Source organism: Budorcas taxicolor, chromosome 23 (genome assembly GCF_023091745.1).
Source record: "Budorcas taxicolor isolate Tak-1 chromosome 23, Takin1.1, whole genome shotgun sequence".
In the NCBI taxonomy this organism is placed as follows: Eukaryota; Metazoa; Chordata; class Mammalia; order Artiodactyla; family Bovidae; genus Budorcas; species Budorcas taxicolor.
In genome coordinates this window covers 44220011-44241226 of record NC_068932.1, presented here as the reverse complement: position 1 = coordinate 44241226, position 21216 = coordinate 44220011, and positions in this window count along the sequence as shown.

Sequence of the window (21216 nt, the reverse complement as noted above, 5' to 3'; positions counted from 1 at the left end):
AGCATCCATGGACCTGCAAATTCAGGGAGAAATTTATTTAGTTCACTGTACCTGATTTATAAAGGCTCTACTTTGCTTCCAGGAGTATAATAAATATTAATTAACTTGCAGTAATCTTACTTAACATTTTTATAGTAGCTTCATAAAGCATAATTAAGATAACAGACCAAAGACTATATCAATACTAGGTATTATTATCTTGCTTCATTAATTTTCAAAAATATAGTGTCTAAGCAATATCTTAATCACCCAGATAAGTGGAGTTCAGTCATAGTACTTGCCAAGGGACACTTTCCAAGGTATGAGGGGAGCTGGCAGGTTTCTGGATTGGGGAACAAGAGTGGGGGAGGAAATTTAATGAACATCTGCTCATCAGCAGCACCCTTCATAAATATTATGATGCTCAATAATCAGATGAAGAGACTGAGCTTCAGAGAGGCTACCTGCCCCGAGGATGTACAGTGAGTAAGTATCAGAACCCATTCCCCTACTTCCTGGAACACAAGATCCTGAACTCCTGGAAACAATGACTTTTCCCACAGTGCACTCTCAATCAGAGGCCCAGGGTGCCTTTCTCTGGGGAGAAATAATGAGGAAATATGAAAAAAGCAAACATGAAGAGCTCGGTGTGCAAGGGTGGCGTGGGAGTGGATGATCACACCTCGAACACGTGCACGGTTATTTTACTGAAGATGGTCATAAGCTTTGCTTCATCGATTTTCAAGGAAGAAAAGGAAGGGAATGAGAGATGATGGGGGCATTAAGGGTGTGGAGTAGAGAAGGAGGAATCAGCAGTGAAGCCGGGTACCAGGGAAGTTCAAACCCCCGTTGGTAAATTGTGAAAATAAAATAGTCTCATTGGGTTGGTCCTGCTTGAAAGTGTGCTAGACAAGGGGGGAAAGATTGCAGGTGTACAACTCACTATGAGTCAGGGTCTCTGAGATTTGAAGCTATTGGAGGAGAAAGGGAAAAAAAGACAGCCACGCTTACCGCACAGGGGAGTACCCACGGCTAAAGCCCTCTGATATCCCCTATAATGATAAGATTCATAAACTCTGCCTGGCGTTTTTTAATCTTAAGCAGGTATCAGCTTACTGCTTCCTTCAGGATAGACTATGTACGTACAAGGGAGAAGACCATGTAATTTTTTTTTTTTTGCAAACTTCCTGTTAAAGTCCATATGTGTCCAGAAATTATTCTTGCTTTTTTGCAGGGACACATTTGGGGAGCATAATTTACATACAGTAACATTCACCCATGTTACATACACAGCAGGATGAGTTTGGGCAAGTGTACACTGTCACATAACTTCCACCACAATCACGACATGGAATGGTTTCATCACTCCAGAGTTCTCTGCTACAGTCAATCCCTTCCCCCAACCCTGACAACCTATTTGGTGTTACTATAGTTTCATCTTTTCTAGAATTTTATATAAATTGAATTGTGAGCCTATAGTCTTCTTGTTTGGCTTCTTTCATTTCGCATGATATTTTTGAGACAAATCTGTATTGTATCAGTAACTTGTTCCTTTTCACTGCTGAGTAATATTTCATTGACGGATAAACAACAATATGCTTATCCATTAACCGTTTGAAGACATCTGGGTTGTTTCTAGTTTGGGGCTCTCATGAACAATGCTGCTATAAACATTCATGTACTAGTCTTTGTGTAGACACATTCCATTTTGTATAGACATCAATAAGTAGTATTGATGGAGTCGTTTGACAAGCATGTGTAACTTTGATAAAACTGTCAAGTTGCTTTGCAGAGCGGCTGCGCTGTTTCTTTATTGTTGTCAGCAGGATAGTACAGTTTGTCCCTGTGAGCATCTTTTCATTTGCCTATTGGCCATTTGCAGATCTCCTCTTATGAAATTTCTGTTAAAATCTTTTGCTCTTGTTTTTTAATGGGCTATTCATCTGTTTTAAAGTATTAATTGAGTTGTAAGAGTACCCTCTATATTCTTAACACCAGCCCTTTGCCATATTTGTTTTACAAACATGTTCTGCTGAGCTGTGGCTTAACCTATTCTTTCTTAACTTTGATGAAGAGCAAAAGGTTTTTTTGTTTGTCGGTTTGTGACTTAGTTTTTGCTTTGCTTTTTAAGAAATCTTTTAAACCAATGGTCACAAAGGTTTTTCCTGATATTGACTGGCAGTGACTTCATAGTTTTAAAGTCCTGCAGTTATGTCTATGATCTATTTTACATTAATTTTTTAATATGGTGAGAGATAAGGATTGGGGTTCAGTTTTCTTATGGCTATCCAATCGTTCTTTTGAAAAGACCAGTTCGCATTGAATTACCTTGTACAAAACAATTGACCGCCTAAATCAGAGTCTTAGCCTATATGTCTATTCTTGTGCCAATACTGTACTGCCTTCCTTATGGTGACTTTATATTAAACTTAGAGATAAAGTAGTATGAATCATCCAAACTTGCTCTTCTTAAATAATTGTTTTGGCTCTTCTAGGTCCTTTGAATTTCCATGTAAATTTTAGTTTAGATTATCAGTTTCTATAGAAAGAACTTCGAAGAATTTGATTAGAATTCTGCTGAATCTGTTGACCAGTTTGGGGAATTGTTCACAATATTCAGTCTTCCAATTCATGTACATATTACATCTCACCTTTTCTGTACGTTTTTCAATTTATCCACCAATATTTTGAAGTGTATAACTCTTGCACATATTTTATTAAATTCATTCCTAAATAATATTTTATAGTACTGTGAATGATGTTTTAAAATTTAACTTTCCAATTGTTCATTGCTGGTACATAAATGTATTGCTGAGTTTTATATTGAGGATCTTACTAAAATCATTGATTAGTTCTAGTACCTTTTTGGAAATTCCTTGGGAATCATTTTCCATGTACACAAGCATGTGTCCTGAGAATAAAAAATAGTTTTACTTCTTCCTTTTCAATCTGTATAAATGAGTGTGTGTGTGTGTGTGTGTGTGTGTGTGTGTGTGTGTGTACTCCATTGCACTTGCTAGGATTTCCCGTGTAAGGCTGAGAGTGGGCATCCTTTGATCATTCCCAATCTCAGGGAGGAAAGTGTTCATTATTTCATCTTTAAGTATGGTCTTTTCTATAGGTTTTTTAAAATGTAAATTCTCTTTGTCAGTTTGAGGAAGTTTTATCCTATTGCTGGTTTGCAGAGAGTTTTCAGCAACAGGTGTTATATTTTACCAAATACTTTTCCTGATTCTATTGAGATAATTGTATGGTCTTCTTGCTATTCTGTTAATATAAAGGTTAACAATGGTTAACTTTTTAGTGATAAACCAACCTTGCATTCCTGGTATTTGTTTTGTTGTTGTTGTTGCTTTAGATTTGACTTTCTAAAGTATTTTCTTCTGATGTCTTTTTCTGATGTTGGTATCAGGGTAATTCTGACTTCATAAAATAAGTGTCTGTGTTTTCTGAAAGAACTTTCTATAGGATTGGTACTATTTCTGCCTTAAATATTGATAGAATTCACCAAAAAAGTCATGAATGTCTAGATTGATTTTAATAGATAACTCAGTTTCTTTATTCAATGTTTTATTTATTCTTGAGTTCATTTTGATAATCTGTATCTTTCAAGGGATTTGTCATTTCACCTGAGTTACTGCATTCATTGGCATTAAGTTCTTCATAATAATTCCTTTAAATACATACCTGTAGAATTCCTTTTTTCGTGCATCATGATATTGGTACATTTTGTCTTCTTTCTTTCTTATTCAGTCTAGGTAAATGTCTATTAAATTTGTTGGTATTTTTCAAAACACAAACTTTTGGTTTTAGTTATTTTTTCTGTGTATTTTGTTTTCTGTTTTATTGATTTCCACTCTTCACTGTTTCATGCTTTCTACGTGCTTTGGGTTTAATTTGCTTGTCTAGTTCTAGCCTTTTAAAATGGGAGTTTAGATTACTGACTTAAGAACATTTTGCTTTTCTGGGTTTCCCTGATAGCTCAGTTGGTAAAGAATCCTCCTGCAATGCAGGAGACCCCAGTTTGATTCCTGGGTTGGGAAGATCCGCTGAAGAAGGGATAGGCTACCTACCCCAGTGTTCTTGGGCTTCCCTTGTGGCTCAGCTGGTAAAGAATCCACCTGCAATGTGAGAGACTTGGGTTCAATCCCTGGAGAAGGGAAAGGCTACCCACTCCAGTATTCTGGACTAGAGAATTCCATGGACTGCATAGTCCATGGGATCACAAAGAGTTGGACACAACTGAGTGACTTTCACTACTTACTACTTAACATAAGGATTTAAAGACATTCATTGGGGGACTTCACTGGTGGTCAGTGGTTAAAACCTCACATTCCAATGCAGGGGATGTGGGTTCCGTCACTGCTTGAGGACCGACACGTGCCTTGTGGCCAAAAACCCAAAACATAAAACAGAAGCAATACTGTAACAAATTCAATGCAAGCTTTAAAATGGTCCACATTCAAAAGAGTCTTCTAACAAGATAAAAGATATTCATTACTTTATGCACTGATTTTACTGTACCTCACTAATTTTGATAAATCATGTTTTCTTTTTCATTTAACTTAAAATATTGAAATTTTTTCCATGATCCATGGGTTATCTAGAAGTGTTTAATTTCCAAAAAAGCAGAAGCATTGCTTTGCTGACAAAGGTCTGTCTAGTCAAAGCTATGGTTTTTCCAATAGTCATGTATGAATATGGCAGTTGCACCATAAAGAAGGGTGAATGCTAAAGAATTGATACTTTTGAACTGTAGTGTTGGAGAAGACTCTTGAGAGTCTCTTGGACTGCAAGGATGTCAAGCCAGTCAATCCTAAAGGAAATTAATCCCGAATATTCATTGGAAGGACTGATGCTGAAGCTGAAGCTCCAATACTTTGGCCGCCTGACGCGAAGAGCTGACTCCTTAGGAAAGCCCCTGATGCTGGGAAAGATTGAAGCCAGGAGGGAAAGGGGATGACAGAGGATGGATGGTTAGATGGCATCAATGACTCAATGGACATGAGTTTGAGCAAACTCTGGGAGATGATGAAGGACAAGGAAGCCTGGCACGCTGCAGTTCATGGGGTCACAAATAGTCAAACACGACTGAGTGACTGAACAACAGCAACAACAATTTCCAAATATTGGGGGATATTTCGGAGATCATTCTATTTTTGATTACTGTGTATGTGTTTGCTCAGTTACTCGGTTGTGTCCGAGTCTTCGCAATCTCAAGGACTGTAGCCCACAACCCTCCACTGCCCATGGAATTTTCTAGGCAAAATACTGGAATGAGTTTCCATTTCCTACTCCAGGGGATCTTCCCAACCCAGAGACTGAACCCCAGACTCCAGCATCTCCTGCATTGGCAGGTGGATTCTTCACCACTGTGCCACCTGGGAAGTCCCATTTTTGATTGCTAGCATAATTCTATTGTGATTAGGGTACTGCTTTAACACTTTTTAAATTTACTGAGACTTGTTCTACAGTTTATCTTAGTAAATGTTCCAGGTGTCCTTGGAAAAAAATGTGTGTTCTGCTCTTACTGAACAGATAAATGTCAACGGGCCCGACTGATTGATATTGTTAACAAGTCTCCTCCATCGTTACTGCTTTTTTTAAAACCAGCACTAAAATGGGAGCATTGAAATTTCCCACTATAATTGGGGATTATCTATTTCATTTTTTAGTTCTGTCCATTTTGCTTCATATATTTTGTAACTGCTACTACATGGACCCAAATTTAGTGTGTAATTACAAGTGTCATTGTTGTGTCTTCCTGCTGTACCAACCTTGTTGTCCTTATGTATTACCCATCTTGGTCTCTAATAATTCTCTTTGACTTAAAACTTATTTTATTTAACATTAATTGAGTCACCGCAGCTTTCTTATTCTGCTGTATCAGTCAGCGTGTGATTTTAAAACGACAGTAAGAACCACTAAGAATGATAGAGAATATGCCGTTTCTCTAAGGGATTTGACTTTGAGTCGTTACGGGAGAGCACTAGATGCTTTCTGTCCATTTGCTGCTGCCTCTGCATCTCAGCATGGGCTTGGGCCAGAGAGGCTGAGGGGGCCTGGCGGGAGAGACGCAGCTGCAGACCTAGCCGCCCGCACCCCGTCAACAAGCTGGGTTGCTCAATCAGCCATCTCACCTGTGTGTGAGTCTGTATGAGCTGCAACAGCGCCCAGAGCCCTGGTACTCACCTTCCAAGTGTTCAGAGAACACTCTTGCCATACATTAATACATCAGGTGATCTTTCTTGATCTCGAGGGCATGTTGTTCAGTTGCTAAGTCATGTCCAACTCATTGCGACCCCATGGACTGCAGCACACCAGGCTCCTCTATCCTTCACTATCTAAAGTTCAGCAACTTCACCCGAGGATTTAGACAGTTTGTGCTCAGACCCTTCCCCTTCACAGCCACTACACTTCTAGTTTCTCTGCCAAGTTCATGTTCTGCCCTCCTGTGAATACTGAACCTGCCTCAGCAGGCTCACAGCGAGCTCATTTCTACCTTTGAGCAGCCGGTGCCTTGCCGACACTCTGGCCCTCGGGTTCCCCATTTGTAAAGTCAGGCGTTGGGAGTGGAACAAGGTGACCCCCACCAGAGCCCTTCCAGTTCTAAGTAAGCACTAAGGAAACTCTAAATAAACATGTATGCCCTCAAGCATCACCGACTCAATGGAGATGAATTTGAGCAAACTTGGGGAGATAGTGAAGGATAGAGGAGCCTGGCGTGCTGCAGTCCACAGGGTCGAAATGAGTTGGACATGACTTAGCAACTGAACAACATGCCCTCGAGATCAACAAAGATCTCATTTCGTCACCTGATGTATTAAAGACTGCCTGACCCTGCATGGCCTTATTTTTCAGCTGCGGTCACTTCATTTCTCAGACCACTTATAGTCAAAATGCAGATTGCTTCAGTTACCCCCATGGATTAAGACCACTGAGGTGAAAGGAGGCGATTAGCCTGAAAGATCCTTTAGGTTCAAGTGCATAATCCAAATTCCTAGGATATTTTGTTGCTTCAACTCTACATGCTAGGTAGCTTTGGTCTGTTAATCTGCTACTTTGGGTCTCTGAGATTCAATACCCCCACATATCTTCTGAAAGAAATTCTGTCTTGAAAATCTTTAGGCTACTGTTTTTCTCATGGCCACTGGTTAGCTGACTTTTATAAATAAAATGAGTAGTGTGTTCTCATCATTAACAATACAAATTCCAGGAACCCTGTTAAGAAAAACATCACTGTGGTACCCTGAGCTTCTGTTATTTTTTTATATGGAGTAAGGACTTCTTTATTTCACCAGACTTCATTGTTGCATTCAGTAGAACAGAATGGAAATAGCTTTCTATGGTTCTGCTGAATCTCACTGTTGATAAACAAATATACCTGGAGGCAAATGATTCTGAGTGCTTCAGGCTTGTTTGATAGTTTATTTGTAGTATTTGTGTATGTCAGGGACTCATAACTCAAAAATTCCAAAACAATTCAGAAGGCCATCCACCCAGTTTTCTCAAATGAGTTGAAATGACCTTTATTTGGTAGTGCATTGGAGGCAGAATTACACTTGTGTTTCTAGGGTTGGGAATGAGTGGACTGGACTGAGGTGCATGAGGCTTGCCTCCTCTTTAGCAGGCTCTCTAAGGGAGAGAATTTTTGATTCCAAGTTTTGTAAACTTTGTTGATACATGTAAAAATATCACTGTAATCTCCAACAGGTAGCACATGAGCTTTAAAAAAGGTTTAATTTTTAATTCAAGCCAGTCTTTTGCAAGTGATAATGCATTTTGACACCTTTCCTTTTTTTTAAACTTTTTATTTTGTATTGGAGTACAGCCAATTAGCAACGTTGTGATAGTTTCAGGTGAACAACCAAGGGACTCAGCTATACATGTACATGTATCCACTCTCCCCCCAAACCCGCTCTCCCATCCAGGCTGCCACGTAACATTGAGCAGAGCTCCATGTGTTTGCTATACAATGAGTGCTTGTTGGTTATCCATTTAAAATATATCAGTGTGTACACAACCTTCCTAAGCTCCCTAATTATCTCTTCCCCCCAACAAATATAAGATTTTCTAAGTCTGTGAGTCTCTTTCTATTTTGTAAGTTCATTTGTATCATTTCTTTTCAGAGTCCGCATGTCAAGGACGTCATACGGTATTTCCCCTTCTCTGTCTGACTTACCTGCACGCAGTATGACCCTCTCTAGGTCCATCTGTGTTGCTGCAAATGGCATTATTTTGACACGTTTTCTGACTTAGCCAACAGTTTAGGCCCATAGCTGTTTACTGGGGATATAATTCCTTCAAAATAATTTATTAGCCCTAACCATGAACATGTTGTTTTATATTGCAAAAGTTTGTAGTATTACAAGGGCAGGTAGACCAGTACCACCAAATATCATTAAAGAGATTGAGGAAACGCTAGATATAATGACCTGGGGACTGATAGAATTTTAAAAGACAAAAGCAATTTGCAGAACAATACATATAGCATGATCCCATTTTACTTTTTTTTTTTAAGTGTACATGTCTGTATTCATATCCTTTCAGAACAAAATAGCTAGGAGGGTGCATGCCAAACCGTCATCAGCGGTTCTCTCTCAGGGGGGAACTAGAGCGACTGGAAAGGGCGTTTCTGCTTCACAGATCAAGTGTGAGGTGGTGATGATCTTTTTTTCCCAGGGTGTTCAAATTAAAGAAAAAAAAATTTCCAGAAGAAGAAAAACAATAGGAAGAGAGGAGGGAGTCTTGAGCCCAAAGCACCTGCTGTATCAGGGAGACTCAAGGATCCCCCAGCTGAGTGTGGGGCTGGGGATTCATCTGGACCACCTGGGTGTGAGGGGCACAGCTTGAAAGGCAAAGGAGATGGGGACAGTTTCACCAAGATGTAGCCAGGGTTTCTCAGCCTCAGTCCCGTTGACTCTGGGGCTGGATCGTTCTGTCCTGTGCGTCGTTAGGTTGCTTAGCCACAACCACCAGATGCCAGTCGCACCTCCAACCCCACTGAGATGACCCCAAACATCTCCAGACACGGCCAAGTGTTCCTTGGGAGGCAGGACAGTTCTCACTTAAGAATGACTAGTATAAAGCAATAAATGCTGGAAAGGGTGTGGAGAGAAGGGAACCCTCCTACATGGTTGGTGGAAGTGTGACTTGGTACAGCCACTATGGAGAACACCATGGAGGTTCCCTAAAAAGCTAAAAATAGACCTGCCATATGACCCTGCAATCCCAGTCCTAGGCATATATCCAGAGAAAAACATGATCCATAAGGATATGTGCACCCCATTGTTCATTGCAGCTCTGTACACAGTAGCCAAGACATGGAAGCAAGCTAAATGTCCATCGACAGAGGAATGGACAAAGAAGATGTGGTATGCATATACAATGGAATACTACTCAGCCATTAAAAAGAATGAAATGATGCCATTTGCAGCAACATGGATCAACCTAGAAAGTGTCACACTGAGTGAATTAAATCAGACAGAGGAGAAATATCCTATGATATCCCTTATGTGTGGAATCTAAAAAGAAATGATACAAATGAACTTACTTACAAAACAGAAAGAGACTCACAGACTTGGAAACAAACTTATGGCTGCTGGGGATGAAGAGATAGGGAGTTTGGGAAGGTCATGGGTGTGCAGTGTGCTGTCACCTCAGTCATGTCTGACTCTTTGTGACCCCATGGACTGTAGCCCCCCAGGATCCCCTGTTCATGGGATTCTCCAGACAAGAATAGTGGATTGGGTTGCCAGGCCCTCCTCTAGGGGATCTGCCCAACTCAGGGATTGAACTTCAGGTCTCCTGTAGGTCCTGCGCTGCAGGTGGATTCTGTACTGCTGAGCCACCAGGGAAGCCCCAGGAAGGTCATGTACACACTGTTATATTCTAAATGGATAACCAACTGTTTCGCACATGGAATTCTACTCAATGTCATGTGCCAGCCTGGATGGGAGGGGAGTTTAGGGGAGAATGGATACGTGTACGTGCAGACTGAGTCCCATCACTGTTCACCTGAAACTCTCACAACATTGTTAATAGGCTATACGTCAATGCCAAATACAAAGGTTTTAAAAACCTGAATTCGTGGATAAGCTCTTCCAACAAAGATTAAAGAAGATCTGAATTTAAAAAAAAAAAAGGAGTTACTGGTGTATACGATGTGAATGATGGGGCAGGATGTGGGGAGAGAAGCTGAGAGTCAGAAGTGGCAATCTGGGCTCCATCCATACGCCATCTCTGGAGCTTGATGAGAGCACTCAGGATAAGACAACAGGAAGGCCAGGGAGGGCCTCAGCTGCCTGAACATTGGAGAAGCAGATTTAAAAGGTGTAACAGTTTAAGCAGAATAAGCCAGAGGAGAAATACCAGAGAGGCAGACAGAAGCAGAAGAGCATGGTCCCTGAAAGCTAAGTGGAAGGTGGCAAACACAGAGCTGTCAGCGTTGGCAGGATGGTGTCATGGGCTGAATGATGCTGAAGCCCTAACTCCCAGCGTGACTGCATTTGGAAACAAGGCTATTAAGGAGGTCAAGTTAAATGCAGTCATAAGGGTGGGACCCTAAGCCAGTAGGACTGGTGCCCTTTTAAGAACAGAGAGAAGGACTTCCCTGGTGGTCCAGTGGCTGAGACTCCAGGCTCCCCATGCAGGGGGCTGCTGTGCGACCCCTGAGCGGGGAACTAGATCCCACATGCCACAACTAAAGATTCCGGGCACCGAAACCAGGACCGGGTGCAGCCAAATAAGTGAGTCAATATTTATAAAAAGAAGAGAAAGGTACACAAACAATGCACATGCACAAAGGAAAGGCCATGTGAGGACCCAGGAAGGTAGATGGTGGCCATCTGCAAACCAGGGACAGAGGTCCCACCAGAAACCAAACCTGCCAGCACCTTGATCTTGAGCATCCAGCCTCCAGCACCGCGTGGGAATCAGCATCTGCTGTGGAAGGCCCCCAGGCCGTGCTGTTCTGTTATCGCAGCCCAGGCTAAGTCAATGGGGGTTCAAACATCAGGAGGTCGCCAGAGTTCTAGAGAAGAAGACTGCCTGGGAGCTGAGGAGTAGAAGTCAGGTCATCATCAGGGCAGAGAATCAGAGGTCAGAGAGAGGGCACACGAGGGAAGCTCAACAAGGCTGTGAAAGGAGAAGGAAGACAGAAGTTTGCAGCCATCAGCAGAGAGGTGGGGCAAAGGGAAGATACTGCTTTTAGAATCAGAAAGACTTGATTTAGCTAAAGAATCCACCTGCAATGCAGGAGACACAGGAGACGCAAGTTTATTCCCTGGGTCGGGAGGATCCCCTAGAGGAGGGCATGGCAGCCCACTCCAGTATTCTTGCCTGGAGAATCCCATGGACAGAGGAGCCTGGGGGGCTGCAGTCCATGGGGTTGTGAAGAGCTGGATATGACTAAGCTAGTGAGCACAGCACAACACAAATCACAGCTCAGTGAGGATTCTCAAGATAACTGTTCAAGTCCTTAATCTACTGACAACATATGCTTGTAGCCCGAATGTCTATTTCCTATTATTCTGAGCATCTTCAAAATTGCCTTCTGGTTATAAATGTGAAATATGCATCCTATTTACATCATATTATATATGTGATATGTACTTTTTTGTTGTTTTTTGGTCACCAAGCCATGTCTGACTCTTTGCAATCCCATGGACTGCAGCACGCCAGGCCTCCCTGTCCCTCACCATCTCCCAAAGTTTTCCCAAGTTCATGTCCACGTGTGTGTGTATATGTAGATTCATTTGTAAAGAAAACACAAAGAAGAAAGCAGAATAATGCAACCAATCCTACCACCCAGCAGTGAAGATGTACATTTCATTTCCATTGTTCTCATATTGGGAGATTTCCTTCCAGTCTTTTCTCTGTATATTTTAAAACAAAATTGGGATCATACAGTATTATAGAGCTTTGAACCCTCCTATTTTAAACTGGGCATTGAGTCATAGGTATTTGCCCATCATTAAATATTTTTCAAACGTGATTAAAAAAAAATCTTTTGTATTTTATTCCCTTGTATTTTAAATTTAATTTAATCAATTAATTTATTTTTGGCTACGTTGGGTCTTAGTTGCAGCACGCAGGATCTTTCGCTGGGACATGGGGGCTTTTCCCAGACCTGGGATTGAGCCTGGGCCCCTGCATTGGAAGGCAGATTCTTAACCACTGGACTACGAGGGAAGGCCCCAAATATGATTTTAATCACTACATCGAAGTCCAGCTTGTGAAAATAACATGATTTATTAATAACTGTTCCCCTATTTTAGAAAGTTAGATTGTTTCCCAATTTTCAGCAATATGCATACACAATGATAGATCTTCTTTACATAAATTTTGATGTACATCAGTACTTATACCATTCCATTTTTACCCTGGTTATGAATCAGACAGTTCTGAGAAGGCATCACTACACATTCTTTTTTTGCAGTTTCATTTTTAAAAACGATTCTCCACCCTCCATGCTGCAGATCCTCAGATTGCCTATCAGAAAGAAACCTGCTGTTTAAAAAAAAAAAAGTTCTCGCCTGAATGGCTCCCACACTGATTTATTCCCTGCATTTCCTTTTCACGGTTTTTAATTAAATTTTCAACGTGGTCTTGAATTAGAACCCTATCTATAAAAACCAAAACTTTTAACAGAATGTTTAGGGCATCTAAATCACCTTGGTGAATTTCTGATCACTTGAAACTGTTTGAAACAGAGCATCCACCCTGCAGATGAATGAGGTTGAGTAGTGTTCTCTGCCCCCGTCCTAAGGATACTTTCCATCGGCCTATCACCCCACGCAGGTTAACACCCAGTGGAGGGGTTGTTATCATACCAGGCTGGGAAAGACACTGCCTGGGCAGCCAAGGGAGTTACAGACACACACACACGCGCGCACGTGCACGCACACACACACACACCTGGTAAAAGTCCCCCAGATTCAGAAGTTGCTGGGAGGAGCAGATGGATCCACAGAGCAGAAGCAGGAATAGTGTGAGCTGGCAAGGATTTTGTTGTTTGTTTTGGTTTGGTTTTGGCCTTTCCCATTCACCTCATTCCCGCCACACACAGCTGAATCCCACCAGAGTTTTAGAGAGAACAGGAATTCTGGCTACTCCACTGCCTGTTTATGCTCAGATTTCCACCACATGCTGAGAGACACACATTCTTTCCAGGCTCTTCCCTCTAAGGGACAGTTTTACACTCGGGGTCCTCCTGGTTCTTGAACCAGAGTCAGTAGCAGTAAGCGCACAGCTTCACTGGGAGGGAGAAAGGTGAATCCTGGGGCTCCCTGAGCCACACCTTTGCCTCTAGTAGTCTCTAGGGTTCAAGGGCTCTCAGACCTCAAGTATTTTTTACATCCATCTCTCATGTATTTTTTTCAAAGCAGTGTTTTCATTTTCTTCAGCTATGTACCCAGGAGAGGACTTGCTGGATTATATGGTGGTTTTGTACTCAGTTTCTGAGGAACCTCCATACAGTTTTCACAGCAGCTGCACAAATTTACAATCCCATCAACAGTGTAGGAGGGTTTGCTTTTCTCCACATCCTCTGTATCCTTTGTAGACTCTGTGATGATGGCCGTTCTGACTGGTGGGAGGTGAGACCTCACTGTGGTTTTGATTGGCATTTCTCCAATGATTCACGATGTTGAACATATTTTCATGTACCTGTTGGCCATCTGTATGTCTTCTTTGGAGAAATGTCTATGCAGGTCTCCTGCCTAATTTTTATCTGGGTTGTTTGGTTTTTTGATGTTGAGTTGTATGAGCTGTTTATATATTTTGGCTCTTAACCCCTTATCAGTCATATAATTTTCAAATATTTTCTCCCATTCAGTAAGTTGTCTTTTCATTATGTTATGTGGTTTCCTTTGCTGTGCAAAAGCTTTTCAGTTGAAGTTAGATTTGTTTGGTGGCTCAGACCATAAAGAATCCACCTGCAATGCAGGAGATCCGGGTTTGATCCCTGGGTTGGGAAGATCCCCTGGAAAAGGGAATGGCAATCCACTGCAGCATTCTTGTCTGGAGAATCCCATGGATAGAGGAGCCTGCTGGCTACAGTCCATGGGGTCGCCAAGAGTCGGACTTGACTGAGTGACTCAGCATACATGCATGCCTGACATGGACTTCTCATTAGGAACTTACCTGCCTTCGTGGGGACCAGGTTTCCTCCGCCCAGAGTAGGGTGAGGGCACCTCATCCTTAGTAGGTTTCAGCGGGAGTGGAGCCAGGAGACTAGAGAGCTGAGGCTGATTTTTTTCCAACTAGAGCAAAACTTTGTGAATTTCTTGGGTTGACCTCAATTCTTTTTTATTATATTATTACTCAAATATGTGCAAACATAAATTAGGTAGAATTTCTTTATGGTTATAGCCTTTCTACATCTATAAAAACCGAAACAAATTTAAAGATTACATACAAACGAAAGCATAAAGTTGTAAAAGTCCAGTTAAAAGCATGAGTTTAATGTGACAGTTGATGTTGCTGCACTAGAATTAAACCACCTCTCATCCTCTCCTTGGGGTACTGCTGGGTGGGCAGCGTCAGGTGTTCCAGAGTGTCAACTCCCCAGTGTCTGCCTCTGACCCCCCCTACCTCCTTCTGTTGCAGGAACTTTTCCCAGTTCACTTCCTGGGGACCATGCACCTGCCCGGCATGTCATGACATCATCTGGGCTTCCCTCGTGACGGGTATTCTTAACATGAACTGTCCTCTGTCTGCTCGTGGTTGACCTGACTCCAACTCCATCCTACCCACAGTTACAAGGCTGGGCGCAACATTTGGTTACATGGCAAGGTTCCATACTATGTTGACATGGATTTTAGGAGAATACTGTCAGAATAAAAGAACAAAAATTTCTAGTTATCATTGGCACTTAGAAGAACCCCAAGAATATAACCTTGCACCACAGGCTGAGAAACCCTGGGATGGTGGTGGCAGAGATGGAGCCTGAGAGACCAGGTTTGCAAATAACCATTTAAAGCTGGTGGGCTTTGGGCAAGTCTTTTTAACCTTTCTAAGTCTCAGTTTTTCTGTCTGAAAATTGGGAGCAATAAGAGAATCTGCCTCTCAAAGTTGATGAGTCATGTGAGATGAGCTAATGGATTAGGGCTCTCTACTGGGTTGACAAGTGTCCCCCTAAAATTCAGGCCCGCTCAGAACCTGTGAACATGACCTTGTTTGGAAGTAAGGTCTTTGCAGATGTAATTGATTTAAGATGAAGTCACACTGTATAAGGGTGGGCCCTATTCTAATGCCTGGTGCCCTTATAAAAAGTGGGCAATTTGGATACAGAGGTATAGAGTCGGGGTGGAGGCGGGGAGGTGCCTGGGTTGACAGAGGCAAAGATTGCAATGGTGTTTCTACAGCACAAAAAATGCAGGGGATTGCTGGCAACTTCAGGAAGCTAGAAGAGAGGCAAGGTATAGATTCTCCCCTCAGAGATGTCAGAAAGGATCCAACCCTTCTAACACCTTCACTTTGGACTTCAGCCTCCAGAACTGTGAGACAACAAACGTACACTGTCTTAAGCCACCCATTGAGTGGCACTTCATTACTGTACCCTTCGGAAGCTAATAGATGGATAGCACAAATGTAGTAAACAATATATGGTGGCTTGTCATGAGCAGATGAGAATTCCAGGCACTCAAAGAAGTAAAAGATGGTTTACAAATGCAAGTTTCTTTTTTTTTTTAATTTAATTAATTAATTAATTTGCTGCATTGAGTCTTGGTTGCAGTGTTTGGGATCTTCATTGCACTGCTTAGACTTGGTAGTTGGGGTGCTCGGGCTCAGTTGCCCTGCAGCATGTGGAATCTTAGTTCCCCCACCAAGGATCAAACCCACACCTCCTGCATTGCAAGGTGGATTCTTAACCACTAGACCACCAGGGAAGTCCCCAAATCCAAGTTTCTGTTCTCATCTCCCCCTTTAGTTTCAGCCCACAGGTTTAACCCCCAACGTGAAGCATGTATCATCATCAATATTCAGTACAGTGCCGCACTTTTCATTTTACAAAGCTTTTTCCTACAGATTTTTTCAGTTAATTCTCACCATGACACTATGGAGTAGATAAAATTAACAATTTTTGCACATTGGCCAAGGAATCTTTTAGAGCTAATTGGCTAAACGCAATGTGGTTTCCCAGATTAGATCCTGGAAGAGAAAAAGGATGTTAGTGGGAAAACAGGCAAAATTCAATTACAGTCAGTGACTTGGTTTATAGTAATGCACCAGTGACAGTTGCTTAATTTTGACAAATGCAGCATGTTTATGCAAGATGTTGTCAATTTATGGAATCTGGGTGAGTGGTATATAGAAACTCTCTGACTATCTCCACAACTTGTCTTTAAATCTCAAATTACACAAAGTTAAAAGTTGACTTTTAAAAAGTATATTGGAAATACTTTCCAGTTGATTTGAATATTACATTGACTGTCACTAAGCAACCCTAGCAGATAAAAAAAATCTGACAAAGTTGTGACCTTTATCTCTGCATCCATATTAAAAAAAAGAAAAAGTGTCTTTCCACTATTATTAAAACTCCATATAGAAAATTTGGAAGATGCATAAAATTGAAAGAAGGAAAGAAATCTCACTGTGGGCTTGACACTGAAAAGCACTCCCCCACTAGTGTCTCTCATCATCATTTTGGTTTGGGCTTTAGGTGTGTGCAGACCTCCTGATCACACACCCACCTGGGCAGGTGTATGTTGTTAAGAGAAACTCAGTCATGCTAGGGGTAGAGAAGACTTTAAAACTCACAGTCGTGAATATTTCTTTTATCATGGAGTATATTTGATTTACAATGTTGTGTTAGTTCAGGTGTATAGCAGAGTGATTTAGTTATATGTATATATCCACTTATTCTTTTCAGCTTCTTTTCCCATACAGATAATTACACAGTGCTGAGTAGAACTCCTTGTATTATATGATAGGCCCTTATTGACTATCTATCCTATATATAGTGATGTGTATATGTCAATCCCAAGCTCCTAATTTATCCCTCCCCCCGGTCTTCCTCCTTTGGTAGCCATAAGTTTTTTTTTTCTAGGTCCCTGAATCTGTTTCAGTTTATAAATAAGTTCGTTTGTATCATTTTTTTAGATTCCACGTTTAAGCGATATTGTATGATATTTGTCTTTCTCTATCTGGCTTACTTCACAGTATGACAATCTCTAGGTCCAACCAACCGTGTCACTGCAAATGGTACTGTTTCCTTCTCCTTATGGCTGAGTAATATTCCATTATCTATATGTACCTCATTTTCTTTATCCAGTCATCTCTTGATGGACATTTAAGTTGTTTACATGTCTCGGCTATTGTGAATAGTGCTGCAGTGAACACTAGGATGCATGGATCTTTTTGAAGTGTGGTTTTCTCCAGGTATATGCCCATAAATGGGATTGCTGGGTCATGTGCCAACTTTATTTTTAGTTTTTTAAGGAATCTCCATAGTGCTCCCTCTTCATAGTGCTGTGTACTGTGCTAAGTAGTGTCTGACTCTTTGCAACCCTATGGACTGTGGCCCGCTAGGCTCCTCTATCCATGGGATTCTCCAGGCAAGAACACTGGAGTGGGTTGCCACACCCTCCTCCAGGGGATCTTCCTGACCCAGGGATCAAACCCACATCTCTTAAGTCTCCTGCTTTGGCAGGTGGGTTCTTTACCGCTAGCACCATCTGGGAAGCCCACCAACAGTGTGAGAAGTTTCCCTTTTTACCACATACTCTCCAGAATTTATTGTTTGTAGACTTTTTGATGATGGCCATTCTGACCAGTATGTAAAACTCACAGCCACGAACCCTCATGCACGTTCCTGCTTCAGAACTTCTGAAATTATACGCACGCACAGACACACATGCAGACACACCACACACACTCACAGTGCTCCTGTCTCACCCAGTAACTGTTCTTAGTTGGGGAAGTAGGAGCAGCGAGAGGCAAGTGCTCCTCTTCCCGTGACCAGCACCACCAGTCCCGAGATCCCTGCCCCCGCCCCGCCATGGGAGTCCAGGCTGGTCCTGCTCCTACCTGAGCGCCTTCTCAGAGACTTGCTTCTCCTCTTTTGAATTGTTAGCATCTCTCTCCTCACTCCCAACAGCATAAAAGGGCTTCAGCAGTGCTTTGAGATTTAAAGACAAGTTGCAGAGATTGTTTCTAGATACCGTTCACCCAGAGTCCAGAAATTGACAACATCTTACATAAACATGCTGCATTTGTCAAAATTAAGAAACTGTCACTGGCACATTACTATAAACCAAGCCACAGACTGTAACTTTTGGGGACCCCAGCACCTCTAGCTCTCACCCCGTTTTCTACTCCATCTCATCAGAACTCCTTGGAAGACCTGACGGCAGTCTCTGTCTCCACTTCCTTGACCTGCTCCAACCGGGCTTCTGGTTCACACCTTTCTGACGCAGCTGAGTATTCCATGCCTCTCTTGGGGTCTCATATACTGCCCTCTCTTGGGCTTCCTTCTCTCTTCATCTCAGCCTCCTGGCTGATGCCCCTCCTTATCAGGCCTCAGAACCTGGCCCTGCATCCTTTCCCAGCTTCTCTCATGCTGTCCCCCTGTCACACTGTGCCCTCTGTCCTGCAAGTGAGCCACCCTTGTTCCCGCCTCGGGACCTTTGCACTGACTCCTCCGCTGCAGCAGCGCTCGTCCCATTGACATCCGCACGGGTGTTTCTATCTTAGAATTCAGACCTTGGCTCAAATACCTCGTCCACAGACAGGCTTTCCCTGATGGCCCCAGTCCTTTCTTGTCTCATCCAGGATTTCTCGTTTTCCCTGCTACCACTGGTATGTTTGTTCCACTAGAGCCTGGAGCTCTCATATCTTGGGCATGGCTCTGTAACAATACATGGCACCTGCTCAAGAGATATTTGCTGAGTAAACGGATTAGTGGTGAGGCTATAGTTCTGCACTGTTGTTTTTTTTCCTGCCTGGATGTGTTTATGGAATTCCACTCTTTCAGATACTGTTTCTCATGGGTGCACTGTAGTCTACATGGCTGAGACACTCCGATGCATTGACTCCTTTTCTCCTTTTGGAATGTATATAAATTAAAGTTTTTCCCTATTACAAATAAGTCTTCAATGAACATCTTTACATATTAAACTTTTTATGTGTTTCAGATTATCTTCTAAGGGTAGAATTCCAGAAATGGAAATGTTCATCAAAAGGCTCTTTTGTCTTTTAGAAGATGCCATCTACAGGGAAAAAGTCACTTTGTATTTTGTGTAGATGACCCAAGCATATATAAGGTATTATGATCATGGAGTACTTTCTGCCCAACACTGTTTTGGCTTAGTCACTCAGTCGTGTCCGACTCTTGTGACCCCATGGACTGCAGCCCACCAGGCTCCTCTGTCCATGGGATTTTCCAGGCCAGAATACTGGAGTGGGTTGCCATTTCCTTCTCCAGGGGATCTTCCCAAACCAGGAATTGAAACCTGAGTCTCCTGCATTGCAGGCAGACATTTTACTGACTGAGCTATGAGGGAAGCCCAACACTGTGAAAGGTACTATAAGTAGAGATAAGGAAAGATGATGGCTAACCTCTTTTAAAAAAAAGAAAAAAAAAAAAAAGGCATTACAAAGGAACATGGCAGAACATAGCCTTGACCTGAACTAACTTGAATACGGTGGGTGCCAGCAGGGGTTCCGTTGCAGGACTGACAGAACCTGGGAGACTGTTGTGTCTTAGAAGGAAGTGAGTGCTTCTGCTCCGTTTTTTCTGTAATCCTTGTATTGCATATTATAGTTTATCAGTCAATTCTGTCATTTTCTCGGGTGGTCCTCAGAGCCACCTGGAGGGGGATTCGGTGTTCTCCCTGGCACAGGGAGACGTGGACTGATTTGCCCAGGATCTCAGAGGTGGACCCCGAGCCCAGAAGGTCTGACTGCAAGCCCAGGGCCGTGACTACCTCCCTCCCCATGCAGAGGCAGTGCTCCAGTCCATCAAGCCGAAATGGCTGGATGGATTATCCCAGGTTTGGAAGGCGTGTTAGAGGCAGACTCGTGTAAGATCCTGGCAGTGGAGCCCTCACGAGTTCACATCAAGGGCCCCTCAAAGACAAAGACACAGGACAACATCCTCCAGGGAGGCTGAAGCTGTCATTTGCCCAGGGCCTTGTGTGGACTCAGATTGCAGTGACCATGGGCAGAGATAATGAGCGGGAACCTCCATCAGGCCGGGAGCCCTGCGGCTCCTTCCAGTGGCAGTGTCTGTGTCATTCCAGATGCTTCTCACACAGACAACTCCTGTGCTTCAGCCTAGAAAAGGTGGGTCAGCCTGGGGTTTGGTAAAAAGCACATGAATTCATAAAACATTAAAGCTGAAAGTTCAGAGATCATCTTGTCCTCTCCATTTAATGTATAGATAAGGAAACCATCTGGAGAAGCGAATTTCCAAGGCCACACAGCAAGTTAGAAGGGAGCCCAAACAATATTTTTCTTTATTACAGCATGATGCCTCTCATCCGTAGAGTATTATTAAAGAAATGCAGCTTTATGATTTTCAAGTACTTAGAGTTGCACTAAAAAAATCACCTGTCCAAAGCTCTCAGGGAAGCAACTTTAATGAATAGATAAATTATGTTTTCTAGACAAATGGGCACCCCCCCCAAGGGCATTTGAAAGAAGTCTACAAATCTTTTCTGAATCTTTCTTTCCCTGTGGATTTTCTTAGCACGCTCCCTTAGTAATGGACAAAGATGGGCTTTAGCCAGTCATCATTGAGATTATCAGAGACTTCAAATGGTGGGATCTAGTGAATGAGGACCTGCTGCTCCATGAACTATTGGGCATCACTGCTTAGTCTCCTGATGGTACAGGAGACTTATTCCCCTGCAGGGAAATAAGAGACGTTTCCTAAGCCATCAGACACTTGACCTGGGCAAGGATGGGAAGACAGGACGGTTTGATGGAATGGGAATAGGTTTCATATAATTTTCTGTGCCAATTGAATTGTCCCTGAGATGTTTTATCCCATCTGCATAGTCCACCCCTGGCATGGGTTGGAGAGGGGTTGGGCAGTGGTGGAGAAGCCCCAGTCTGCTTGTCTGGAAGGTGGTGGGCAGTTGTACATATGGAGACAATGTCCTGGCCTCTTCCTCTTACCTGTCTTCCCACAGTTCTATCTCTGCCCCTTCAGACCTGCTCATGTGTCTTGATCAGACCATCAGAAAGGAGGTTACACATTCTTTGTTAAGAATACTTATGAAAGACTTT